This window comes from Canis lupus, chromosome 17 (assembly GCF_003254725.2).
Source record: "Canis lupus dingo isolate Sandy chromosome 17, ASM325472v2, whole genome shotgun sequence".
NCBI classification, from domain to species: Eukaryota; Metazoa; Chordata; class Mammalia; order Carnivora; family Canidae; genus Canis; species Canis lupus.
Genome location: NC_064259.1, coordinates 4554425 through 4581895, shown reverse-complemented (window position 1 = coordinate 4581895; position 27471 = coordinate 4554425). Strand labels below are relative to the sequence as shown.

General features: G+C 50.6%; 1 protein-coding gene and 1 non-coding gene across 3 annotated transcripts in view; both read right to left on the bottom strand.

The window, feature by feature from the left end:
• Positions 1-27471, bottom strand: part of RNF144A (ring finger protein 144A) — a 117783-nt gene that overhangs the window by 58005 nt on the left and 32307 nt on the right. The gene's annotated exons all lie outside the window — the stretch shown is intronic.
• Positions 12279-12387, bottom strand: LOC112665121 (U6 spliceosomal RNA). The gene has a single exon (XR_003140233.1). It is a non-coding gene; the product is annotated as a U6 spliceosomal RNA (small nuclear RNA).

Sequence of the window (27471 nt, the reverse complement as noted above, 5' to 3'; positions counted from 1 at the left end):
CAAAATCTACAAACCTTTGCCTACGTTTACCCACTGACCCAGAAACCCCACTTCTGGGCATGTGAGTGGTGTCTAAAGTTAGTCACAGCGGTCCCGTCTGAAATACCAAAGGCGGAAAAACAATCCAAGCCGGACACTGGGTAAATAAACTGTGAACATCCACACTCCGGACGCCAGGCCGCTGCAGACCGAGCACAGGGCCTCCCAAGCACTAAAATGGAAAGGTCTGTAAACACAGGAAGTACAAAGAGCCAAGTACACGGCGGTAGGTGTTTTGCCCTGAACACTCTGGAAACCTCAGGTATACGTGCATTTATTTTTATTTGCATAAAGCAACAGTGGATGGCTACCTTAGCTCCTAATTAAAGCAGTCTCTTAATGCGGTGGGCAAGCTTGAGGGTAGAGAGAATGGCCCAGGCACAGGGGCAAACAGAACATCCCGATATTGGGACGTCTGGGTGGTTCAGCGGTTGAGCGTCTGCCTTCGGCTCAGGTCATGATCCCGGGGTCCTGGGATCGAGCCCCACCTTGGGCTCCCTGCTCAGCGGGGATCTGCTTCTCCCTCTGCCTCTGCCCCTCCCTGGTTGTGCTCTCTCTCTCTTCTCTCTCAAATAAATAAATAAAATTTTATTAAAAAAATAAAATTACAAAGTTTTGTGCTTGCTGTGGCAGCACATATATTAAGGTCACGATGTTTTAATAAAATGAATTTAAAAAAAATAAAATAAAATGAATTTAAGTATCGTACCCATGGGAGTTCGGGATAAAGAAAGGGTCTCTCTCCTGGGCTTCCTTCAGTCAAGGGAGAGCCTATTCACTCAGCGCACCTGCTCGCCTACTTAGAGTTAGGAAACGTACATCACTATTACATAAATCGAGAGAAAAGTTCCGAATGATATTTAATAGCATTTTTCTTCTCTGAGCTAGCTCAGAGTTCCCAAAATGTCAGTGTATATCTGCTCTCCTACACTCCTCTTCCGAATTTAAGATCTGACATTTATTTTATCGTCAAGAGGTTCAACATCCTCCGATGGGCTGCCTGTCGGAGCTGAGACTTCAGACGAGCACCTGTCAGCTCCAGAAGAAAGGCGTTCACAGTGTCAGGTTTTGGCGGAGAGTTTTTGGTTTTCTCACAAGGTAAAAAAAAAAAAAAAAAAGGCGACATTAACTCAAATAAAAATTAAGGAATAATAATGTAACTACTGTTTATTGAGAACTCCTCAGCCACCTGCTCTCTCAACAGCTTTATGAGGTAGGTGCCCTCATCCCGTGTCTGGCAGAGGGTCCCGGGCGCAGGGAGGCCTGCTGCGGAGACGGGTCCAGTCCTGCCCTCTGGGCTGAAATGAAGCTAAGACGGCGTAAAGTAGCAGGTGTCACGAGGCGGTGACGCTCCTGGCCACGCATAGAACCACGCTTCAAACACATGCTTGCTCAGTAAGGACTCTCTTCGTTGGCTCGCATGCTCCTGGAGAACAGGTGTGAGTTCCTCCCTCCCCTTCCAAAGATTAGTACCTGAGAAGGGGCTGGTAAAGGAGCAATCTGTGACCCGCTGATGAGCACTAACCACGGCTCACGAAACGATGGAGTCCAGAATTATGACCCAGCCCTACTTTCTACATCCTTCCTCCCTCTGCTGAACAGTGCACTATCCGACAGCCCAGGAAAGGTACAGAGCGTCGGCTGACAAATTTTATCCACAAAGGGTCAGATAGTAAGTATTTTGGGTTTTGAGGACCACACAGCCTCCGCAGCAACTACCAGAGTCTGCTGCCGTAGCACCAAGGCAGCCAGACACAGATCCTAAAGCACAAGGTGCAGGTGTGCACCGCTGACACAGACCAGAGGCAGACCCTGGTGAAGGTATGGTTGGTGAGACTCCTGCCCGCCATCCCAACCTTTCCCCTTCTCTACATGGTTAGCTCATCTCACAAAGTTTCTTTTTCCCCCTAAATTACATTTCCGTTCCAAAATGCCTGAGCCTGCTGTGAAGACATCTCACAACCTCATCCTCAGCCAACGCACAGCCCTCGCGGCCTCACAGGACTCGGACCCGGTCCACATCGAGAAAGAACATTCTATTTTGGCCACTCGCTCTAGTGCTCATTGCCTGAAGACGTCTGGGCCTTCCCACACGCGGCCTTCGCCGGCGCCGTTCCAATGGCACAAACGTCCACCCTCCTCCTCCTCCACCTGGTGAATCTGTGTCGTTCCCTCATGAGCCTCCTGGTGGCATCTCCCAAGACCCCGCAGCACAGGCGTGGGCACCCCCTGTGAATCTCATGGGCCCCGCGTCCTAGGAAACCCACCCACAACTTACCTCTGCGGTAAGTCTACAAGACTCTCAGGGTCAAAGCCAGGCCACCTGCCCTCACGCTCCCGACTCTCCGTAGCTTTGTTCTGTGGGTTGGATGACCACACAGCACCCTTACTATGCCCACACTCTCAGAGAGGCCTAGGACATGCCACAGAATGGACCCAGCCAACCTGTGGCTAAACAGGTAATGCAATTCTGAGAGAAGAGCTCAGCCTCCTTATCCAAGGAGCGTAAGACACCACAGGAGCCTAACACAGACAACATCCTTCCTGGAAGGCGTATGGTCTCTGGGATCAGAGGCCATTGGGTTTGAACCCCAGCTCAGCTGCCGTATTACCATGAAAGCCACGCTACTGTGGCCAGTCCCATAAGGCTCATGGTTCCCATGGCACCATCTTGAACCACATGACATGCAAAGTGTTTCCCTTAACCCTCTCACCAGCTGTGAAGTGCACACCCTTATCCCCACTTCATAGATAAGAAGACTGAGATGTTGAGTCCCACAAAGTCTCCAGTGCTAAATATCGGAGGTAATGCGGGTCTCACAGCTCCAACCGTAACTCATGGCCTCGTGGGGGCTGCTGCTGGTGGTGTCTCCTGTCGCTGATCATTCAACATGTGCTTTTGGGATTATTCTACTCCCGTTGGTAGAAGGTGGGCCCCGTCTGGGTAAGGTGAGCTGGAGAACTGATCTCACACAGCCCAGGATGGGAGCCCGGGCCTTAGCCTCAGTGGCATCAACGTGCTGGACACCCCGCAGAGGCACAGCTGGCTGCCTTGTCAGCCACGCTCACAAGACACATCTGCAGCAAGCAGCCGATCCCTCGGGTCGCAGTGTCCGTAAGCTAGCGGGGCCAGGACGCGGGGCACCCTGGAAGGGAAAGAGGTGCCAAGGGGAGTCCAAGCCCACTTTTCCATTCCGAGAAAGAGCAATTAGCCCATAGAACCACCTGGGGCTGTTTCCACTTCACCCAACCCACTCGAAAAATTCTTCTAAAGGTAAAAATAGGTTACAAACATATGAGATGTGCAGTTTGAGAAGATGAGTGGGGGTGAACACCAGAAGTTATATAACATCCCTGCTGTGGGGTTGGGGGGGTTGTCTCCCAGACTCTGACAAACGAACAAAGGGGCATGGCGGCCCCTCAGGCTGTCAGTCCTGCTGCAGAACTGCCACGCCGATGAGCGGGCATGTGCCGCAGCCCCTGCCTGCGATGAGGAGGAGGGGGACCAGTTAAAATTAGAGTCTGCCCAGCGGTGTGCTGTTGCTCAGGCTCCCAGGGAAGGGGGGGCTCCGCTGGCTCTAGGCTGCTTTGCTTTCACCTGCAAGAGGGGGTGGGCATGGAGGGGAGAGCCGTCCCTCCCGGGACACCACTCCTGAACCAGGCTACCGCTCACCACCCCCCAACCGCCCCTTTTGCAAACCAGTAAGAAAAGATCAGAAAGAAAACGGCATTCGGTTCAAAGGAAGCGGAGCAGGAAGGCAGAAAGTCTCTCTTCTGTGCTCCCTTCGTGTGCAGTAGATCATGCAAGGCCTCATTTCAAAGGTGGAGGAGGAGGTGCAGGTCAGGGAATCCGGAGGGAGTTTAAGCCATTGCCAAAAATACAGTCAAAGAGCGAGGAAAAGCCTCGGGAATCCTACTGCCCCAGCCCTCATCCTCTGCATCACTCAGAGGTGAGCAACTCCCGCCGCTGTCGCCACAGAATAAACCAGGAGACGGGACTCCTAATTCCCAGATCACTGGAGCTGCCGGGCCACCCCACCGAGAGCCCAGGGCCTCCTGCCCTCATCCTGAGGAACCACCGGCGGCCCATTCCCAGCAAACCGTTCTATGGGGCTGAAACGATGGGCAGAGGCAGGACGTGCGCCAGAGCGCAGGCTCAGGGAAGACACGCGGCCATCCTGAAACCCCCTTGTCCTCAGCCAGACCCCACCGAAGAACCCAATTAATGTTTCAGTCACCATCCCATCACAAAAGCTGCTCCGTATTATATTCTGCAACCTTCATGACGGTTCTGGGACCTACACTGGTGAGCTCAGGACTACCCCACACACCAGATGGGCCGTCCCCAATCAGGGCGGCCCCCACCCACCCCGGCCACCCCCACCCCCCCGCGGCTCTCACGGTGACGGAGAAATCAGGCCGACTCCAGAAACCAGAAGGCTGAAGGCAACGCCTCGCAGACTCAGCAATCGAGGGAACGTGACGGAGCACCACTCTGCATGGCCGTCCCAGAGTCCCGAGTGACTCCCGGGCTGGGGCCAACCTCAAGCCAGCTTCTGGAACAAGCACAGCACAACAGGGGCAGCAGGAATCCAGCAGACGGCAACAATATAGTAAGATCGAGTGGGGACCAGCGCTTCTGATTTTAACACTCGCCAGATACTCTACAGGGTGTGTGCTCGACTTTGTGATAAGAAAAACAGGTGAGGGCAGCCCCGGTGGCGCAGCGGTTTAGCGCCGCCTGCAGCCCAGGGCGTGATCCTGGGGACCCGGGATCGAGTCCCACATTGGGCTCTGCATGGTGCCTGTTTCTCCCTCTGCCTGGGGTCTCTGCCTTTCTCTCTCTGTGTCTCTATGAATAAATAAAATCTTTAAAAAAAAGAAAAAAAAGAAGAACAAGTAAGAACATGTGGCAACAAAAAATGTTTAGGGAAATAAGGTGGAGCCGGGAGTGATTTCCAGGCACACATTTCATGGTCTTGGAGGTGTGTGCTTGTTTTCTTTATTAAGAAACACTTTTGTGCACTAAATTTTGTGCAGGCCAAGGCTTTGGGAGCGATCAGTGTAGCTCAAAACTTCAAACAGGGAGGAGGGCATGAGAGGAAGCACAGGGAGCACCAGGCCACCGGAGGAGTCCCTGCAGAAAATGTGGCCCCCGAGGCCTGACAGACAGGAGGCTCACGTCGCCCGCTTCCCAGGCCAGGCCTGGTGGCCTAGCGCCGACCCTGGAGCCACAAGGCCTGGGTCGCACAGGCCACAGCCCCTGCTCTCCGGGGGAACCTGGGCAAGCCCCTGAAGCAATCCAGGCCTCGGTTTCCACACCCACAAAATGAGGATGACACCTGCGGTTTGCTAGGGCTGCCGGGACAGAGAACCCCCCAACCGGGTGGTGCAAACAATAATTCACTATCTGTCCGGCCGTTCGGGAGGTTGAAGTGTGCCATGGGGCTGGATCCTTCGGAGGCTCTAAGGGACAATCTGTTGCAGGCCCTGCCTCCCCTGGCTCGCAGGTGGCTGTCCTCCTGTGTCTCTTCCCACTGTCTTCGCTTCTTACGTGTCTGTCGCCAAATGTCCCCTTTTCACGAGGACGCCTGTGATGCTGGTTTACAGTCCACCCCAGGGACCTCGTTTCTCCCCGATTCCCTCGGAAGGGGGGGCCTGTCTCCACACAACAGCACATTTTGAGGTCCTGGGGAAAGGACTCACCTGTGGATTCGGGGGCCCACAGCCCACAGCAGTGCTTATTACCTCCGTGCTGTCGTGAGGACCCGACAGGGGAGCAGAGGTGACACACTGCTAACGGGGCCGGAACTCCATCAGCGCTCTGACGACCGGCGCTCCGTCCCTGAGGATGGGCTGTCAGCACGGCCACCGCCACGGCCCAGCAAGCCAGACACCCGCAGCGCCCGATGCCCCGGCCACGGCGCCCCTGAGCCGGAGACCTCATCTGACCTGCAGGAGTGAGGCACATCTGCCAACCCCACTCACTCCCTGACGGGGGGACGCGGGGCGGCGGTCACTGCCGGTTCTGATGTTTGAGGAGGCCGATGTTCTCGGAGGCGGCGGCAGCTCTGAAAGTGAATCCTCTGTCCCGAAGAAGAGTCGCTTTGTTTTCCCCTAGACCTTGTGGCTCAATTGATTTGTGGGGGGGAAAAAATCACAGGTAATTCCGGCTGCTGTTTTGTATGGCTGGGAAAGTGACCAAGTTGTCAGGAGTGTCTGTCCCGGGCAAGGAGGACAGGCTGACCCTGCAGAGCGGAGGGGGGTCTCCAGCCCAAGAGTCCTCTCGCCAGCCCGGGCCCCCAGGACTGCCAGCGCCACCGGGCACACTGTAATTACTGGACCAGTTTGCCACGTTCCCAGAATAGACCATTGGTTCGCCCTGGCTGAGGATGGGACTAGCAATTGGCTACGTTGGACGCTGCCAACCAGAAGTTTGTTCTGGCATTAATTCTGACCCGGCTTCCTTCTGTGCCCTAAATGTTCACTGTCCTCCTCCTTCAACCAAAATAAAATACAAATGTCCTCTGCCAACATATTTGAACTCGTGAGTCATCCTGGAGGACATGCTCCTTCTGTATTTTCTAATGCAAATAAGGAAAGCCAGACGGTTCCAGAAGGTAGCTCAAGAGGGGCCGCAAGAGAAGGCACCTGGCGTGGGGACGCAAGCAGGACTGGGCGGGTGGGCCGTCTCCCGTCTGCACGGGCCCTGCTCTTAGCCTCACACGTCCAGGCCCACGGCACCGGCCTTGCCCCAGGTCACTGCTGCAGGGCCCTGGGGGGTGGCAGCGGTGGAGCAGGACGGGCACGTAATTTAAAAGCAACGAACAACACACCCCAGAGAATTAAGAATCCTTTGGAGAGGAAACCATGTCCCCCAACTCCACAGATGCAGACATCTCACTGCACGCAGAGACCCATTTCTGGAAAACATCAGTGTTCCCTGAAAGGCTAAAAAGAGGTGCCCCCAAAACAGATTCCAAAAGCAACCCAATGAGTGCTTGGGGTTTAGGGTGGGTTTGTGTCCTTCAACAGATCGGATTCTCCCAGAAAGCTCCCGAGTTTTCCCTCATTTCACACACAGAGAAACGGAAATCTATGGAAGAGACTTGACTTGCCCAGAAGGAGACCCCACGACGCTGACAGAGTCAAGTCAATTATCTGGGAAGAGATGCTGGAGGCCAGCCATTGCTGCAGGGAAGTGAGATGGGGAAGGCGGCCGGTGAAGCCTGCTCTCTAGCAGGTTCATGGGTGCTAACCCATCTGTGGAGTGGGGGGGCCACTGTCACACCTTGCTCATCATCACCCCATCCTGCAGCGGCTGCTCCAGGCAGGGCTGGGGTCTCATCTCCACACCTGCAGCCTCCCCCCTGCAGGGACAGGCCGAGGGGGGGTCCTCAGACCAAGTCCTGGGGTGAGGAGGTGCAGGCCCTGGGCCAGGGGGTGCAGGGGGGCAGGCCGTGGGGCTCCTGGCCTTTCCCACCTAGGCACACCCAAGCCTGATGCTTCCAGGAAGACTTCCTGTGGAAGGTAACAAGGAGCTGCACCCCTCTGTGGATGAGGAATGACGTGGCTCACCTAACATTTTCAGAGCTTGACTTGTGATTTGTCAGATAAAGTCGACTCTAATTAGAGGAAGAACCACCCAAAAGCACAGCGATGGGTAAGAATGCATCCCCCTCAGAGCCTCCAGCCATAGAGCAAACAATGGACCACGAGGGGTGGTGACCGGGGGGCATGCGGGAGGAAGCGGGGATGGAGGGGTCCCCACAATGCCTTGCAGATGGCTATAAAGCTCACAACCCCGTTAGCAGACACCAAGGCAAGAATGCAAGGGTCGATGTGGGGAAAGGCGTCTATGTGGGGTAGAAGCATGCAGGTGCAAGAACAGAGGGCTTCCAGGTGGCAACGCCCGGGCAGTGCGGCCACAGGGCTTGCAGCAGGGAGCTGGGCCGTGTGCCCATCCGGGCACCAGCGGCTGAAGGATCAGGCAAGTGCAGAGCCCAGGCGCTCGCCCAACAACTGCTGGCTCCCTCCGTGTCCTGTGCACACAACACCCCCCCGCAGTCATTACTCTCCTGAATGGAGGTCTTCGGGCCACCTGGGAGCAGCTTCCAAGGCACTGTTTACTGGACTGCAGGATGCCGGTGGGGGAGGCCCTCACCGAAAAGGGATCGAGCTACTATTAACCTCTACCTTAAAATGTTCTTTTTATAATAGGCTGTCAGGGATATTTTGGTGATTGGGGATTTCAACAGTGGCAATTTGTCCTTCTCCCAAAACAAACCTCAAAGCACAGGCCCGCAGGTTCTGGGAAGGCAGGGCCGGTCCTGCCGACCAGCCAGTCTGCATGCGACGCTGTTTTGGTTTCTGCATCCTGAGAAGACAACATCCACCATGTGGGGCAAAACCCCAACGGTAAAATCTTCCAGAGCAGCCCCGGCCGATGTGTCCTGATGAGACTCACGTGGTCGACCAAATCACCCCTTTTTCTTACTAAGTATAGGACTTAGGAAATGAGGCAAAGACGGTGCCTCACAGGATGGGGCACACAATTGTTTACTGAGCGAATGCCTCCTCTAGGACCAAAGGTGTGATTGTGGTGTTTGGGGTGTTTTCCTCTTTCTTTCTTTCTTCCTATTTTTTTTAAAGATTTTATTCATTTATTCATTTATTCATCTCACACACACACACACACACACACACACACACACACACACACAGGGAGAGACACAGGCGGAGGGAGAAGCAGGCTCCATGCAGGGACCCCGACATGGGACTCGATCTCGGGACTCCAGAATCACAACCTGGGCCAACGGCAGACGCTAAAACAATGAGCCACCAGGGCTGCCCCTTTCTTTCTTTTTAAATAAGACACTAAAGGGGCACCCAGGTGGCTCAGTAGTTTCAGCGTCTGCCGTGGGCTCAGGTCATGATCCCAGGGTCCTTCGTCAGGCTCCCTGCTCTCCCTCTGCCTCTGCCCCTGCTTGTACTCACTCACACACACTCTGTCAAATACACAAATAAAATCTTTAAAAAACTAAATAGGATAAAAATAAATAAATACATAACGCGAAACGCTTAACTCTCTCGAAACTAAGACGCAGATCCTGTTTAAAAAATGGGAAACGATAAATGAAACCCCCAGTGAATGTATACTGGTTGTTAAAATGGAGACTTCCTTTTAAGATGACAAAATCACCGAAAAAAAGTGCTGTTTACCTGGAAAATGACAGGGAAATGGCTTCATCTGTGGAGTCCTGAGGACATAACCCTGTAACGCTTTCCAGAACTGAGAGCCACTGGCCGTCCCCTCTACGCCTCCAGTGAAGTCACATCCACATGCACCTGCTCTCTGCGTGAGAAGGTTACATCTGTGTCCAACAATGTAAGAGGGACCCACCCCCTTGTAGGGTCCCCCAAGCTCATTAAAGTCCTAAATATACAGACTTTTCTATAACTGGGTAATTGAGAAAAACAGTCTCCATGCAGGAGGGGGCCTGGGGCCCTGCTGACCCGGCACGTCCACTGGCCCTGCGATCGTGGCCCTGCAGACACCACTGAGCAGCTCAGCCTTGCACCACTACCTCCGACGCACCCCCTTGCAGTGACCAGGGACGCGTCCATGTCCCCCCGTGGCCACACCACAAACTCTGCGTGCAGAGTGTCTCACGCTCCTCGCGATGCTCCATCCTGGCAGCCCCCGGCCCGCTGAGCTGAGGGAAACTGGTGTCCACGCCACCCCACGGGAAGCGTCCTGCAGAAGCTGCAGCAGGACCCCTGCCTCCACGGTCTCCAACCTCTGCACCGACTCCTCACGGCCTCCTGGACCTCAAACCACAGGACGAGGATTCCACAGAAGGAGAATTCAGACCCGAGGGCGACGTGCTCTCCGGCTGTTCGTTTTCCTGCGTGTCCCTTCCCATCTCTGGGCCTCCTGCATTGGCTCTCGTCCGGGCCACCTCACTAGCTCTTCTACAGCTCTGCCCGCGGGCTGGTCACGGGGCCCGGCGGTACGTGAGGAGAAGACGACACTCGAGCCACCAGTTCCTAGCACGGCTCCCAGCGGGATGGCTCTCGAAGGCACCGCTCCCTTCCATGTGCAGACTGCGCACCCCCACCTTCCCCTCCCAACTGGGGGCACACACTATACTAAATTCATCTTTAAAAACCCCCATTCCTCATCCAGCGACTGCACATAAAGGACATATGACCCAGAAACCCTGAGTTTTACCTCTAGATGAGTCGTGAACCAGCTAGAAGGCTTCTCCTCTTCGATTAAAAGGACAGAAGGAAGGAAAGAAGAGAGAAACACGGGAAAGGGAGGAGGCCCAGGGAGGGAAGTTATTGAGGTCCTCGGTCTATCTGAGCCTCTTATCTTGCGATGCCCCCTCATCCCGCCATCGGGGCAGAGGCCCCCCCAAGAGACGGCATCTGCGTGGACCCACACAGTCACTTATACAGATTAACACGGGACCCATTTCGACCCGAAAACTCCTTGTGTGGCCAGTGAGGGTGGACATACGCTCAACCAAAAGTCAGGCTTGCATTTGGGGCTACTTAACCTTCCTATCATCGGAGAACTCTCAATGTTACCTCGACCCCCTCCTCCTCTCCAGAGCCCCGTGTGTCCCTGTGGAAGGCACGGGGCACGGTCCAGAAAGAAACGTCCTCACACATCTCAAACCCAGAAACTGGATTTCAGGAGTCCAACTGCTTCTCCTGGACTTGTTAGCCTGATTCCAGTCGACGTCAACTTCTCGTTCTTCTGCTCCAGTGCGTGGGACGGTCTCCTTAGTCATCCACCTTTTAAAATTACCATGATGTTGGGGCGCCTGGGTGCCTCAATCGGCTAAGCATCTGACTCTTTATTTTGGCTCGGTCATGACCTCAGGGTTGTGAGATCGAGCCCCATGTTGAGCTTGGCGCTGAGCACGGAGCCTCCTTAGGGTTCTCTCTCTCCCTCTCCCCCTGCCCCACCTCTCTCTCTCTCTCTCTCTCTCTCCTAAATAAATAAATAAATAAATAAATAAATAAATAAATAAATAAATAAATAAAATTACCATTATGTTCATGGGGGTCTCTCTTCCATGGCCAACGCTACCACAGTTCAAAGACCCGCCCCCAAAGATTCAGCACTGGTCTCATGAGGCCACAAACCACAGGAAGAGCATGGGGTCGCCCAGTCATGAACCGAATACCTTCTGTGTGTGAGGCCCAGGGCTGGGCACCGGCTATGGGCACCCCACCTCGGGAAGCTCACACGGAGTTGATAAAATAACCCAAGTGCATCATGAACTCCAGAAAATAGAAGGGAAAGAGTAATGTGTTACTGATGGCCCAGTAAGTGGTCAGGTTACCTGTTTAAGTTCACCTGCCAAGGTAGTGGAGCTACCGCCCCAGTCCAAAGGGCTGTGTGTGTGCTACCTGACTCTACAGAGGAGGACACTGAGCCAGGAGGTTGGAGCTCACACGGAATATTACACGTGTTTAGAGTGAGTGAGAGACAGTTTCCAAAATGCCAAGAGACACAACCAGTCCTACGTCCACCGGGCCACATCTCTGGATGAGGCCGCATCTCCAGGGGGCCTGGCCAGGAATGCTTCACGGAAGAGGCCCCTCCGGGGTCAGAGGATGTTGCTACGGGGGAGCAAAGCGATGCCAGGCAGACCCAGAGATGAGAAACAGTCCCGGCCGTGCTCTGGAAGTGGAGGCCCGGCCCCGTGGAGCCGCGCAGCCCATGGAGCCGCACACCGCAAGCCCTCCCCGCCGTGGCTCGCTTATTTCCCCGTTTACTGAAATGAACGTTAAGGGCGTCCTTGCCGCACACAGCTCGTCTCTCCCCGCACATTAATATCTCTTTCCAGGCCAGATCGGCGTCTATCTTTGGCTCCCCGAAAGCTCCACTCACAGGGCCTTGGGCAACGTCGGTGCTTAATACAGAACTTAAATGAACAGTTAATAGCATCCGAAATCAGAAAATGGGCTTTCATAGGAGTCCAATGTCAAAAATAAAATACCTCCAACCGTCAGAAAATAATTTGTTCTTTCCCGGTGTCAGGTCGCTGCTGCATCTAAAGTCTGAGTACAGCTAAAGGAAGAAAGTGCAATCTGAACACAAATCAAATACCTGCAAAGCAACCAACCCTTCTGTGACGTGACTCGGGGCAGTAAGACACCCGTGAACTGACTCAACGTTAGGCGTAGGAAAAGAAAAGCATTTATTATTTCTCTTCCAGCCACAGAAGCATCCCTTGATGTTTCTGCGTGTCGTCCTTGTGCCGGGGCCGTGCTAACCTTCCCTGTGTCGTTGCAACGTCTCAGTAGCTGTGCTGCCGAAGCGAGCACCATCACATGACGTTTTAAAAGAGAAAACACAACAAAAGGCATAAAGGAGACAAATGATAAATCCACAAACCAAGGGGATCCCTGGGTGGCTCAGTGGTTTAGCGCCTGCCTTTGGCCCAGGGAGTGATCCTAGAGACCCGGGATCAAGTCCCGCATCGGGCTCCCTGCATGGAGCCTGCTTCTCCCTCTGCCTGTGTCTCTGCCTCTCTCTCTCTCTCTCTCTCTCTCTCTGTGACTATCATAAATAAATAAAAATAAAAATTAAAAAAAAAAAAAGGCATCACACTGACCAGTGACGTCACAAGATCCCTCTGCTGCCAGATTCAAAATAACACACAGGCCCGTCCTTCCTTCAGCTGAAGGGAACAAACCAACCACCGGCACACGTGAACACGGCATCAGTGCAGGGACCCTGTGACAACTCACCTGTGCACACACCAGGACCCCGCGCATGCAGACGTCACGGCCATGACTGCGCCTGCTGGGGACGAGAAGGTTGGGAGCAGAGAGAAGAAATAAATGCCATGTGCTGAACAAGCCCACGGCGCTTCTGACTTCCATCAACCTCTGTGCACGCCAGCATTTCTGAGGCACGAGTGCTTTCTCTTCACTCCCCAGATTGGCTCAAGTGTCTTTCTGTGTGCGTGTCAGTCATCACCGTCCAGGATACACGCCGGCCACTCTCGTCGCCCCGATGGAGTAGCATCCGGGGACCCCGGGAGGCTCACCCCACTCCACTGCTCTAACAAAACAAAAGCAGAGGCTCCCTTCCCGGCATGCCTTCCGTGCATCAGAAGCAAACTTTTGCTAAGTTTTCAAAAATAGGAATGTGAGCCAGACTCTTAAGCGTTGCTCTGGAAACCTCAGAGAGACACTCGGCTCTGCTTAAAGACCTCCTTCCAAAGGAACAAACGTCCACGCTGCACATCCTAGCCCATCCCAGGGGAGGAACAGAAGAAAATAAAATCAGAGGGTTTCAATGAGCAAAAAACCCAAACCGCACAGTTTATTTTTTCTCCTCCCATGTTTCCACACAGTTTTTTAATGGCCTCCACGGTCATAGAATATCCTCCCAGATATTACAGGAAATCTGTGCATTTCTGGGGTTTTTTTAAGAGATTTTATTTATGTATGAGAGAGAGAGAGAGCGCACGAGCAGAGGGGAGGGGCAGAGGGAGAAGCAGATGCCCTGCTGAGCAGGGAGCCCGATGCGGGACTTGATCCCAGGACCCTGGGATCATGACCTGAGCTTTCAAAGGCAGACGCTTAACCAACTGAGCCACCCAGGCACCCAATCAGTGCATTTCTATTTTTTTTTCTTTATTTATTTATGATAGTCACACAGAGAGAGAGAGAGAGGCAGAGACACAGGCAGAGGGAGAAGCAGGCTCCATGCACCGGGAGCCCGACGTGGGATTCGATCCCGGGTCTCCAGGATCGCGCCCTGGGCCAAAGGCAGGCGCCAAACCGCTGCGCCACCCAGGGATCCCAATCAGTGCATTTCTAAAGAACAACTCATTCTTAGAATCCCAGAATGTGAGGGCACAAGGGGGGAGGGTGCTGTGAGGAAACAAAGGGTTGCAGTGAGGAAGTGACACAGCACTAACCCTGTGGGCCCCCGTGAGAGCGGCACTACGGCAGACAAGCCCTGCGGGGTCCCAGGGGCCTGGGCACCCACTTGCTGCTCCAGCCACAGTTCCCCGGGACGTGAGCAAGCAAACGGACCCCAGGGTCTCTGTGTTTCCAATCAACCATCAAACTACCTTGCAAAAGTTCTCAGTCCCCACCGCTCCTGTCAATCCCTCTGCTTCCTTCCTACCTTGCCCACCTTCCGGCAGCCCCCAGGCGCAGCCATGGAGAGCGAGGCCTCCCGGCCCCAGGGACGTGGGTGGGAGGGCCCCCGGGAGCTGCAGGCTGACTGGGATGCTTCCCACGGACTCCACCAGCCTCACCGGGAGCTGGGCCGCTACGGTGCATTTGCAGGATCCGGTGGCCCTGGCCTCCCACAGGGAGTGCTGTGTGCTGGGGATAGGTCTCGGGTACTTGGGTGGGACCGTCATGTGTCCCGCCCTGGGGGACTAAGAGGATGGTCAGGCCGGCAGCTGACACTGCTGGTCCATGCCTGGGAGCCACATGCTGAAAGCCTCGTTGAGGAGCTTCGCCGGGGCGTCCAGTAGATCCCTCAGCTTGTATCCAAGGGTCTTCACAACCCACCCAGAACACCCTGGACACCTGACCTTGGGCACGACCCAGGTCCTCTTCCCCAACCTGTCCCTGAAGGGTTGGGAGGGAACTGACCTTTCACCACGCAGAAATGTCAGAGTTCCGCGCTGAGCCGCGCTGGCCACGGGCCACAGGAGCTGGTGTGCAAGGACCACCCAGCACCGCGTGCACAGAGGGCAGGATCCAGAGCCGAGCACCCTGCACCCGACATGGGGTCAGCCCCGCAACCGCCCTGCGGCACTGAGCTCGCCGTCTCCGGGTCTCCACTCCTCGTGTCCAAAACAAGGCGGAAAGGCCCACGTCCGCGCTCCTCGCGAGGAGTAAGGCAGGTTTCACGAGCAAAGCGCCCAACAGGGCCCAGGCACAGGAGATCCTCGGGTGCAGGAGATCCTCGCAGGGGACCCTGTCCCCGGCTCGAGCTCGTCAGAGTCAGCATCACCCCGAGGGGGACAGAGCTTTCAAACTTCCTCTCCAGGAGACGCACTGCGCTCCCTCCGAGTTAGGGTACCGCGTCACAGGCTCCCTGCAAGTGCTTCCCAGGAGGGGCCAGGGTGTGGCTGCTTGTGCCACATCCGAGCCAAAGTCCATGGAAACTAAGCAGAGCTCGTAAAATGCTGCTGGGGACCGGGCATGTGGGTGGAGGCTGGGGACCCCTGGCATGTGGCCGGAGGGCAGGGAGGACGGGGGCACTGTAGTCCCGGGCCCTCGGACACCAGCAGGCGGGCGGCTTCCTGCGGGTACCTGGTGCGGCCCGCAGCCTCAGGGAGCAGAGAATGGGGTTCTGAGTCATCTACCCCCGCTCAGCCCACAGGCGCCAGTTGATTTGGAAACAAAAGAGGAAAAAAAAGAGTCTTGCTGCCAAAACAAAAGCGTTCTGTAAGCACCTGGCCTGCATGAGCGCCAAGACCCCGTGGGTCTGAAACACCCGGACGGTGACCCCAGGCTCAGCGCGGGCCTTGGGTCTGGCAACGCCACCTGCCCCGCCAGCCCAAACCAGGGAGGCGGGGAACACGCACGCACATAGTGCTCTGACCTCTGTGTCTTCAGGCTCATGCAGCAGAAACAGGGAGCACCGCATTGGCGCCCACGTGCCAGGCCCAGCCCCGCACGACCCCCTGCCCACAGTCCAGGAACAACCTTACCAGGAAGCGGCGCCCAGCCCGGGACCCTTTGGGAAGTCAATGATGGCCACCGGGACGTTCCCAGAATAGTGGACAACGAGGCTCTGGCCTGGCACCGAAGAGCCACATCAAAGTCTCGGGAACATCAAAGTCCCAGGAACGCGCCCCTACGATTCAGGAGAGAGTCTGCTGCGCGGTGGCTGCAGGCGGGGGGCCCGGCTGACTCCTGCTGCTCCCCAGGGCACTGCAGGCCCCCCCGCCAGGGGCTTCAGAAGGGGGTCACACGGGTCATTTTCTCAAGGTATATGCTGGCAAGTCCACACACCACTAAACCCTTCGGGTCTGGAAATTTCATTGTAATAGGCTGCTCTAGTAAAACTCTTCTTTCCTTCCAAACCGGCTGACAGCTAAAGGGGTGGGAAAGAAAAGCAAGGAAGGCCTGTCCTCTCCCCGGTCTGTCCGTCCGCACTGCTTCTGTCACAGCAGTTAGCAAGCTAGCCGGGGGCTGTCTTCAAGCACCTTTTACTCTCTGGACCTCTGGCCAGCCTTCGGACGGGAGCGGCCGGCCAGAGCGGTGAGGCTGCAAAGGGAGGGCGGGGCGCGGCGCAGCAGGACCAGGTTCCAGCACCCCACGGCCCGCGCACGTGACAACCCTTCCGCAAGACGGCCGTGTGCTTCCATCTGTCACCTCGCAGAGCAACGTGACAGGAGCCCTGCGGCAGTCCATACGCTTCCTCCTTCCTAACCGCCCACCTGAGTCCGTGATGGCCTCGCAGGGCACAGCCAGGATCGGACAGCCTTGGCTGCAGCCTCCAGAAGAGAAGCTAGGAACCTGGTACCAGGATGCAAAACCCCAGACACGCTGGGACTGGGGGCTGGGGGAGTGGGGAGGGTAGAGGAGGCCACAGCACCTGCACGGTGGTGTCTCTGGGTTCAAAGCCCGGAGAAGGGGTACAGCAGATACGGACGTGTCTTCTGCCTAAAGCATTTGCAGAGTCGGGTCTCAGAAGATGTTCAGAATCAGAAGCCGCAACAGTCTCAGTATTTAAAGAAATGACAGTGTCACTTAATCCCATAGATACAAGTGTGCAAACCTGCCTGGGAAAACATGGGGACAAACAACGCGGGGCACCACCCCCCTGCAGAGTCCACGGCACTAGGTGCATCGGGCACGTGCAGCCAGGACGCCAACACCACAGTGGGCAGCAGGCGGACCAGGGCCCCTCTGAGCCATCACGGCATCAAGCACCCACCCATCTGCCAATCTTCCCCTTAAACCACACTTTGCACACAGGTTACCAGGGGATGCAAAAGGGGACCCGAATCACTGCCGCTTGCTCAGTCAGCAAACACTCCCAAGTGCGTCCTGACCTTCAGGTGCTCCCTCAAAGCCCAGCACCTGCAAGGCTTTGCACCGCTGAGGAAATCTATGACCACAGGGCCCAGGAATGGGGGCTGGGGTGGCAGCAAGTGCAGGGGAGTGGGGGGGGGGGGGGCTCCTGCAGACACGTGACAGACGGGAGGGAGTAACCAGTGAAAAACCATCCTGGACTCCAGCCGGGTGGCGGCCAGGGCCCCGACAGCATGAGACGGCGGCCAGGCCAGGTGCAGAGTCTGCGCTTGGCCCCCGAGGCCCTGGGAGCCACCGATAGGAGTTCTGCAGAGAGTCTTTCATGTTTGTCGTTTTCGAGCAATTATTCTGTAGCTTAAGGGCAGAGAAGCCAGTAATAACGTGGAAATGGCCCCGCGTTTTCCGTAGCATGTGGATGCCGTCGGATAATGGGTAAGGGAGCGGACCATGCACGACCGAGCCTTCCAGACATGACAGGCTGAGGGGGCTGAGCAGTGCGCCCGGGGGGCCAGGAGATCAGAACACGCATGTGCGAGGATCTACGTGGATAGAGCAAGAGGGAAACGGAAAGCATCTGGGCGTCACATTCAGCCGAGCCGGACTCAGGAGCCAAGAGCGAGCGGGTTCCTGCGCGCTTGGGCACTTCCTACCCCCGCTGCCCTGCAAGCCTGGGCGCTGCCGCGTCCACTGCCACCTGCGCAGGGGTCGCGGGGAGGGGGGAGGGGAGAGAACGTGCACACGGGCGCAGGGAAAGCACCAGCGGCACATGCACGGGAGCCGTCAGGCGGGGAGCCAGGGGCCCCGAACACCTCTGACTGCAGCTCAGCCGCCCACAACCACCGCACCAGACACTGAGGACACAGGGACGATTATGGAAGGTGTTGTCCTCAGGGACTTTACAGGAAAATAATCGGCTCGGACTGTGTGTCTGACCTCAGGGGGACAGACTCTAGGAAGCTGCCAGTCGGCAGCCAAGGCTCCTTGGTGTCAGACACAAGTCTCCATGAATCAGAGCCCCCTTAACATGTAATCTGGGCTATTTTGGAACACCCCATAAACCTTAAAACGGTTTAGAGGGATCACCTCATTGTCGAAGGTCTCAGAGGGCCCACAGCCACGTGGTATTTTTATAGCTTCTTCTGGAGTCGAGAGCTGTACGGATTTTTTGCTCACTCTGAATTTAACTAGTATTTAAGTGTGCTGATTATAGCTGCAAACACACTGCTTATTCCAGTGTGTGGTTGTGGAGAGGTGGACGGGGAAGCAGCTTTGGAAATTTACAGCACAGAAATAGCATGTGGTCTGTCGGCTTGAAAGAACGGATCCCTCTGCGACCAGCAGTGAGAAGACAAGCAAGAGCCTGAAGCAGACAAAAGGCAAGAGAAGAGACCAGTCTCTCTGTCACCACGTCCCTGTTACGGGACTCTCGACTGGCTCCTCCTTGGGCTGGCAGGCTCCCCGGGAAGCCCACAGCAGGCCCAGGGTTGGGAATTAGAAGACACTGCAAGTCTGGCTGGAAAACTGGGGTCACGCAAGCAAAGGACCTAGACAGACATGACCCGGATTTGAAGAAATAATTCAAAGTGGAAATGTGTAAATCATGTCCTTGTCGGCTCCACGTGGAGCAGCAACTCTACCTGGTTGTGGGAAGGAGCTGGTGGCTGCAGGGGCCCAGAAGGGGCCATGAAGACATGGACTCTGGCCCAGCCACCAGCCAACCCAGGGCCCCTTTGGAGCTTCCAGCTTCTCTTCTGATGAAATATAGGGGTTAATGCAAAGGAGTGCTGGTGGGCTCTGCAGCTCCCTGGCTTTCCCTGGAGGCCAAGGCCAAGCACCCTTAGTGTGGGCTACAGGTGTCCCGAGCTTGTTCCACCCTGAGTCTGCTCTGCCCTTTATTTCCACTTATTAAGACATTGGCCTTTCGTGAGACTGATTTGAAGAAAGGGCCACTGCACCACCACCTCCCCAAAACAAGTTTTGTAAACCACTGTAGCGCAGAGTTCCATCATCTCCTTTGAGCTGAACGTCCTACAATTCTATAACCAGACACATGGGTGTTGCCATACAATGAAACATTCAGGAGAAAAGGCACATCTGATCTGACCCTAATAGGGTCTGGCATAGTGCCACAGACACCTAATAAACACATTTAATAATGAAACTCTGATGTGTACCAGAATTTTAAGTCCCTGAGAAAAACATGGGACAAAGAGGTTTCCTAAAAAAAAGAAAAAAAAAAAAAATATATATATATAGAGAGAGAGAGAGGGAGAGAGACTATTGGCCTTTTAGTTTGTGGGCGGTAATGGTGTGAGTCTCCTTATACATGTTGATACACTATTAAGAAATAAATGTAAAATCAAATTATAGAATTACAAAAATCTACAATACCTTGCTGATAATAATTTTAATGCTGTTACGTTCTTTCTTTATGTTTGCAAAGTATATGAAGGAGCAGAGCTCTCTTTACATGCAGTTTAGATCTGGATCATCCACCTAGTCCAAACTGACCAATAAATACGTGTTTACACTAATATTTGTTGCACACACTCCACTGACAATCTACACAGGAGTCATGAAAACCTTCCTGCAGCAGAAGGGTTAGCACCCCCTGGGATACTCCCAATACTGAAATGGCTTTAGGACCCCAGAGACTATACCTTTAGTAGCAACAAAGACGTAATTACTTTAAAACAAAAATAAGAAACAGCTACTCCTCTCAATATGATGAATTAGATTCTATAATGGTCTCTCACACTGGAAAATAACCAAAGCCCAGTTAGAATATTAAAACAAAGCAAAACAACAAAAAAAGCACACATAGCTTATAAGTCTAAGTCAATCACGGTGTTCTAAAGGTTTGTGCATTTTAAAGACCGAGGAGTTTAAAGAGTTTATCTTAGACCGAGTCTAAGATAATTATCTTAGACTTTATGTATAGTATATGGTAAAATTTCAGCAGTATCCACTAAGATAAAAGAAACAGAATGTATAACTGCCAAATTATAAAAGGAAAAGATGCAGTAAGAATACAAAGACATGAACATGCACTTAAAAGGAAAGTAAGAAAAGAGTATAAAAATAGTTTGGGAGATAAAATCCAAATATACTAAAGATCATAAGAAATAGATGGATTAAGCTTGACAGCTGAAACAAAGAAATGATAAAACTGAATTGTACAAAGAGAGGAAGATACATCAAATCTTGAGAAACTGGAAAGATTGGAAGTCAAAGGACAGAGAAAGGTGAAACAGGGAAATGCTAACCAAAAGAAAGTTATTGGAAAAATTAGAATTTAAAACAAAAAGCCTAACTAGAAAAAAGAAAGTAACTACACAACACCACAAGTCCACTTCATTATTAAGCTAGAATAATTCTAAATTTGTATACATCGAATAGCTACAAAATATAAAAAGCAAAATTGATATAGTTACTGACAAAAATGGCATATACACCATCCAAGGGAAAATTCATTATAACCTAATATAACGCACATACAAAATTTGTAAAAATATGGAAGACAGAAAAAGCACTATTAATCTAAATTTAATAAACATGTAAATCTTAGAATCAGCAAACTACAAATTCACAAACTTCACAAAACTACACGGAACATTCAGAAAACCGAACAACACACAGGGTCATAAAAAATGACTCCTCAAATTTCAAATAGTGGTATTATCACATGGACCATCTCACATCAATGCAGTCAAGACCACCGTCAATAATGAAGAGCCCCCAACTTTGAAAACTGTCAAAGGCTTAATAATTCATGGGCTTAGAAGAAAGTACAGAACAATGATGAGAATATTATTTAACAAAAGTTAAGATGGCATTAAAGCAGTACAGAGAGGGAAATTCATCATCTTAAATGCTTCATTAATATTAAAAAGAAGACTAAAAATTATTGAGCTGTCTGAAGCTTAGTAATTCAGGAAAGCAACTATAGAATAAACAGAGTAGAAGGAAATACCTGTTAGAGATAAAAGTAAAACACAAGGTTAAAATAGAGTCAACAAAGGCAAAGGTATTTTGCTTTTAAAATAAAAATGAACTCTTTGGCAAGTTGGTCAAGAAAAAAAAAAACAGATGTGGCCCAATAAATGATATTTGTAATGAAACACAAATAGCAGAGACTTAAAAGTGAATGAATAATTTTGTACTGATTTTAAGTTGAAAATAGGGAATATTAAATATACTCCTAGAAAAATATAATTTAAGAAAACTGGCTCAAAAAGGAGTTCAAATAATTTTATAAACCCTAAAAAAAAAAAAAAAAACTTGAGCAGATAGAAATCTTCCAACAAGGAAAGCACTAGATCTGGTCTTCAGCTGAACACTACCAAAATTTCAAGAGCAGATAATTCAAATCATGCAAGGAATAGGAAGAAAAGAAAAAAAAAATAAAACTTTCTACATCAGACAAAAGCAGTTAGAGTCAGGGAAAATATAGACAAACTGACTCATGAGTAAAGAAAAAAAAAATTAAACAAAGTAAGACCAAATAGAATCCAGATGTGTATCAGAATTGCATTAGTGGGGAAAAATCCATAAGGTTGAACTAGCTAGATTTACCCTAGGAATACAAGAGAGTTTACCATTGGAATAATACATTTACTCTAACACAGTAAGAGGAAAACAGTAGAAACCATAAGGTCATCCTAACAGATGCAGAACAGCCTTTTATAAAACTCAATATGCATGTATGATCAAAAACATAAGACACAACTCTGCAAAACAGAAACATAAGGGAACTTCCTTAACCTAATAGGGAACATTAAAAAAAAAAAAAAAAAAGCAACAGTAACATCACTTTTAATCAAATTAGAACATTCATTTTAGAAATCAAAGGCAAGGAAAGGACATCTTCCATTACTTCAATGTAATATTGTAGTAAGGGCCCAAACTCAAACAGGAAGATAAGAAAACAGGCAAATTGAAAAGGAATAACCAATACTTTATTTAGTCACACATGACTTTTTATATAAGGAGATATCTACGGACAAAATATTAGAAATACTGAAGGCTTGGGAGAGTGGCTAAATGCAAGCTCAACATACAAATGTCAATGACATTTTTATACCCCAGCAAAGATGCCATCTCCAAAAGCATCCAAACTAAGGTGCCTAGGAGCAAATGAACACATGCAACATGCATGTACCTAGGACAGCACACAGAAAAGTATAGAACTACCAAAAAACATTTGTGAAGACAAACATAGACAATGATACAATGTTCATAAATAGGACTCAATATAAAAAAGGGTAAATTCTTTCTAAACAGACGTATAGAATTAATGCAATTCAAGCAGATGCCCAACAGGTTTTACTCTTATAATTGGGGTGTTGTTGTTTCATAAATTAACTTTAAAATTTCTACAGAAGGCCAAAGCCTGAGTACAGCCAAATACCAATGAATTAGAGGAATAAGGTGAGAGGGCCAAATATCAAGTCTTAAAAGAGAGCTACAATAATTAAGAGCATGATGGGGTGCCTGGGTGTCTTGGTCAGTGAAGCATCTGCCTCCAGCTCAGGTCGTGATCTCAGGGTCCTGGGATCAAGTCCCACATCAGGCTCCCTGCTCCATGGAGAGTCTGCTTCTCCCTCTCCCCCTACCCCTCCCTCTGCTTGTGCTCTCTTTCTCAAATAAATTAACTAAATTAAATAATTTTTAAAAATAGCATGTTGCAGTGATACAGAGGTAGGCAAATTAACAAACAATAAATGGAGAAGACACAGAAACAAACCCATGCACATATAAAAACTGAACACATTACAGAACATGTATTTCAGATCAGCTAGAAAAAAAGTATTATTTGGTAGATGGTGCTGGGTAAATTATTTTTCCTATGGACAAAAATCATATTGGATTCCTACATCACACACCAAAATAAACTCCACATAATGTTAAAACTGGAAAAGGAAAATATAAAAGTAACTTCTGACCTCAGGATGCAGAAGTGCATCTTACAATGAAAATGAAAGGCCCTACTATAAATGGGCAAGGATGACACACTAAATACCCTAAAATCCAGAAAATCTTTTCATCAAAAGACACCTTGTGAAAATATATGGCACAGGCTGGGAAGTGATATTTTAACATATGAAGCCAACAACATTAGTCTTCAGAACATTTTAAGAAGGTTTCAAATCAATGAGAACACACCCAATTCAACAGAAAACGAGACCAAAGGAAGGAGAGGAAAGGTCTTTTTACAACAGAGGACAAGGTGGTGATGAAGCATGCAGAAAGCTCAGTACCCTGGACACACTACGCTCGCTTTACTGTTAACTTTGCAAAAACTAGAAGCCTAAGAACACCAGGTGTTGGGATAAGACAAGCGTGGATCTCACAAGAAACCCGTTCACTGTTGGTGACAATGCAAACTGGTGTAACTGCTTCCCAAATCCCTACATTTTCTTGTAAGGTTGATCATGAATTAGCCTTTCTTCAGGCCCAGAGGCTCCTCCTAAGTAGATAATCGAGAAGAAACAAGAATAGCAAAATAGCTTTTGCCAAAATAGCAAAAGCAGAATGTTTTATGCCAATAATACAGCAAAGCTCACCCAGCATCCACTGGCAGGAAGACCACGGATTGCTCGGGGTCACATCATCTCCTGTTCTGTAAGGGGTAGACGAATACGTACAGCCACACACAGCAACATGGTCAAATTGTAGAAATGGAGCACGGAGCACACCGGTCTACTCACAGCCTGACCCCATTTCTAAGAGTAAAATTCTATACAGTTTAGGGAGAGACAGAGACCACCTGAACCAGTGATGGGGGATGAGAAGGTGCTGCAGGGGAGGGTGGGACGTGAGGGCAGTCAGACCAGACGGGGTGGGGAACGTTCCCAGGGATGCCCCCTGGGTGGATAATGACTTTAGGGAAGAGACCGGCTCATGGATGTTCAGGACTTGTGCTTCGTGACACACATACATGGGGAGTCCTAGGTATCACGTGCTGCCCGACGTTTCTTTAAAAGTCCTCTTTGGAACAGTCCAATGGCTTATCTGGTTTAGATTTTAAAAGAGTTATCTTCTGGGGCACCTGGGTGCCTCAGTCGGTTAAGTGGCCACCTCTTGATTTCAGCTCAGGTCATGATCTTGGGGACCTTGGGATGGAACCCTGCACCAGATCCGTACCCAGATGAGAGTCTGCTTCAGGAGTCTCTCTCCCTCTGCCCCTCCCACCGCCTGCTCGCTCTGCTCTCTCTCTTTAAAATTAATAAATAAATACATCTTCAAAATAAATAAATCTTCAAAATAAAAATAAAAAGGTATCTTCTCATGAGCACTAAATTTTTCTAGATGGGTAAATAAAAAAAAAATTCATACTGGTTTTCTCTGGGGAAAACAGGCATAGGCATTTTTAAACTGGTATTTAATATCCTCTCTATAGTTTTAATGATTTTACTATGTGTGTGTATTTATTTTAAAAGTAAGTAGCCAGCTTACCTGGTAAACTCTGAAAACTCAAAGTCTGAGATTAAGAGCAAAGACAGATCCTGGAGGGATTCAGAAAGAACACCGTTGGGCACCTGGGTCTCGCAGTGGTTGAGCATCTGCCTTCAGCTCAGGTCGTGACCCCGGGTCTTGGGATCAAGTCCTGCATCCGGCTCCTCACAGGGAACCTGCTTCTCCCTCTGCCTGTGTCTCTGCCTCTCTCTCTCTGTGTCTCTCATGAATAAATAAATAAAATCTTAAAAAAAAAAAAAAAAGACCACTGTCGCATCACCATCAATAAATTTAAAGAGAGCATGGATGGTCTAGCTGAGCTGGTGGCCAGATCTCTGAATGGAAGAAGGCCTGGATGATATCCACAGGCTCCCCACGCCTCCATCTCCACCCCTAGAGACGCAGCTCTAGGCTCCAGAAGTCCACATTCAACTCCAATACCAGCTCTTAACATCCATGATTTCATAATCCTTAGTTTAGAGGCCGGCCTTCACATCCTGTCCTACAACGGAACAAGAATCTTCCTCAGACCAGGCACTTTGGATTTATTCTCTAGTCTACTGGAAGCTTTTTTGATTCCTTTATTTAAAAAGTATTGCGAAATGCCTTCTCCAGGCTAGCACCCTCTTCAAAGATTATGAAATATGACTTCTTCCCCATCTTGAAATAATTTACATACAAAACATCCTGTTTCTTGTTAATCTTCACATTCACTTACTCATCCGGTGAAGAAATCACAGAATGCTCTCCGTTCCAATCTTTCAAAACCCTATGTTGCCTTTGATTTTCCTGCCTAGGGGCGGGAGTGGGGGGTGGGGAGGGTGATAAGGTTCTGTCCTCTGGTGTTCACGTCAGCTTATACCATGGTGTTGCACTTGGACTGGACAAAGAGGATCCAGAACAAAATGGCACAGTACTGTGTGGACACCTTGTGTGGCCATCCCTTCTGGGGACAGATGCCCAAAGCCCACTAGCACCCCTCCTCCCCTATACACCAACCCTGCCCATTCGTGGTCTTCACAGTGGTAGTCCTAAACTCTGCAAGTAACTCGTTAGATTTCAATATATACGGCCCCTGCCACAGCTGGGCACGGTTACCACCGGGGCTCAAGAGATCTTCAGGTGCCCATGAAGCACCCGTTCAGGATAATTTTGAACATTAAGTACATACCTGAGAACAGATGGTGTATATAAAAGTGAAACTCAATTTTTGGCACCTCTTCCACATATATGCCAAAATCATGTGGAAGAGGTGCAAAGAATAATAATAATAAAGTGCAAAAATAATTATAAAATAAAAGCTTGTTTTAGTGATCGGCCAACAGTTTCATCACTGGATCTTCCTACCAAAGAAAAGCTTGGGAAACCACCTGATCCCTAAGAAAACGAATTACCAAGACATTAATCATCAATCACTCAAGGCCCAACTTCTGGGAAGTGCATCAAAACAGTGCACTAAGGCTGAAGACATGTTTTTTGTTTTTTGTTTTCTTTTTTTTTTTTTGAAGACATGTCTTAATTGCACTCATGACTTTTTCTCTTAGAGGCACCTTGTTTAAACCAACATATTCAGAAAGAATTTGAAAAAATATAAATTTTAATGCACCTTTCAGTTTAATGTACCTTCCACTACGCACTTACCAATGCACGATTTTATTACAACAATGCTTCAATCGCAGGCCTGTGCATATTTAAGTTCTTCTAATAACTTAAGAGACTTCTCAGGCCCTTTCACTGCCAAACTAATCAGCCAATCAGACTTCCTTGCTATCCCCTTATTATTAAATTCAAAAACATGGGTTGATACTTTTTAAGACACTAGAAATCAATTATGGAACAGACTCATAAAATCAATTATTAAAACCAGTAAAGTCAGAATGAAAATGAGATTGAGGTAATTGAGTTATGTTATCCGTTTTATAATAAATTACAATGACCCGATACTAATGGTTTCCTCATTGATATTTAATCAAGCAATGTTACAGGTAGCTAGGATCATAAGTTATTTATGCAACTCTAAGTACAAGGGAAGGCACGGGATTTCTTTGCTAACTGTGTAGGCATGTGTCTACGAAGCTCTGTTGTTAGGCTTTTAGGAATAACAACAACAAAAAAAAAGCAGGATGTTTTTAAAATCATGGGGAGGGATTTCCCTTAATTTTGTTAGGTCACATGATCAAACTTTTCCTTTTCGACTCTTCTGGCAGCCTCCAATCTTCTCTTAGTATTGGAAGCACAACAGCTTGCAATGTATCCATCCAGGACACATTTTTTTTTTAAAATCCTATCACTACCTTTCACAAATGTTAATGTTAATGGTTCAGCCCCAGAATAGACGCTAACTCCGGGTGTTCAGGGTCCAGCCCACAGTGGCTCCTGACACCTCTGTCCTCCCCCACTGTCCCCGTCCCAGTCACCAGGGCAACTTCCCAGGCTCAGCAGCCACTCCTCATCGCCTCCATCCTGGGACTGGGACTGGAGTTCCACGTGGTCAGCTCATGAACATCAGTCAAAGGAAAACAGTAACGCTGAGATGCCTTCCCTTTCTGCACCCCCCACCCCCCGGGCCCCAGCACATGGCCTTGCACGGACGGATGCTCCCCAAGCCCGGATGCTCCCCAAGCCCGGATGCCAGCTGACCGTCCAGAGAGGCCTGTGCCCCCAGGAACGCGCCCTGTCTCCCTCTCGCCCCTCCGGCCCCCGCGCCCGGCAGGTGGAAACCCAGAGCGCCCCTCAGGTCGTGCCCAGGCCACACGCCGCTGCCTGTGGAGCCCGCAGAGCAGCAGGGATACCAGAGCCGCCCAAGCTCTCAAACAAATGAGAAGAGAACAAAAATAAATACAAAGAGAGGGCAACGCGACGGAGCTACAAGTGGAAAATGCGGTCGCTAGGACTGATTTGCACAGAGCTTCCAGCCACAGCAGCTCACAA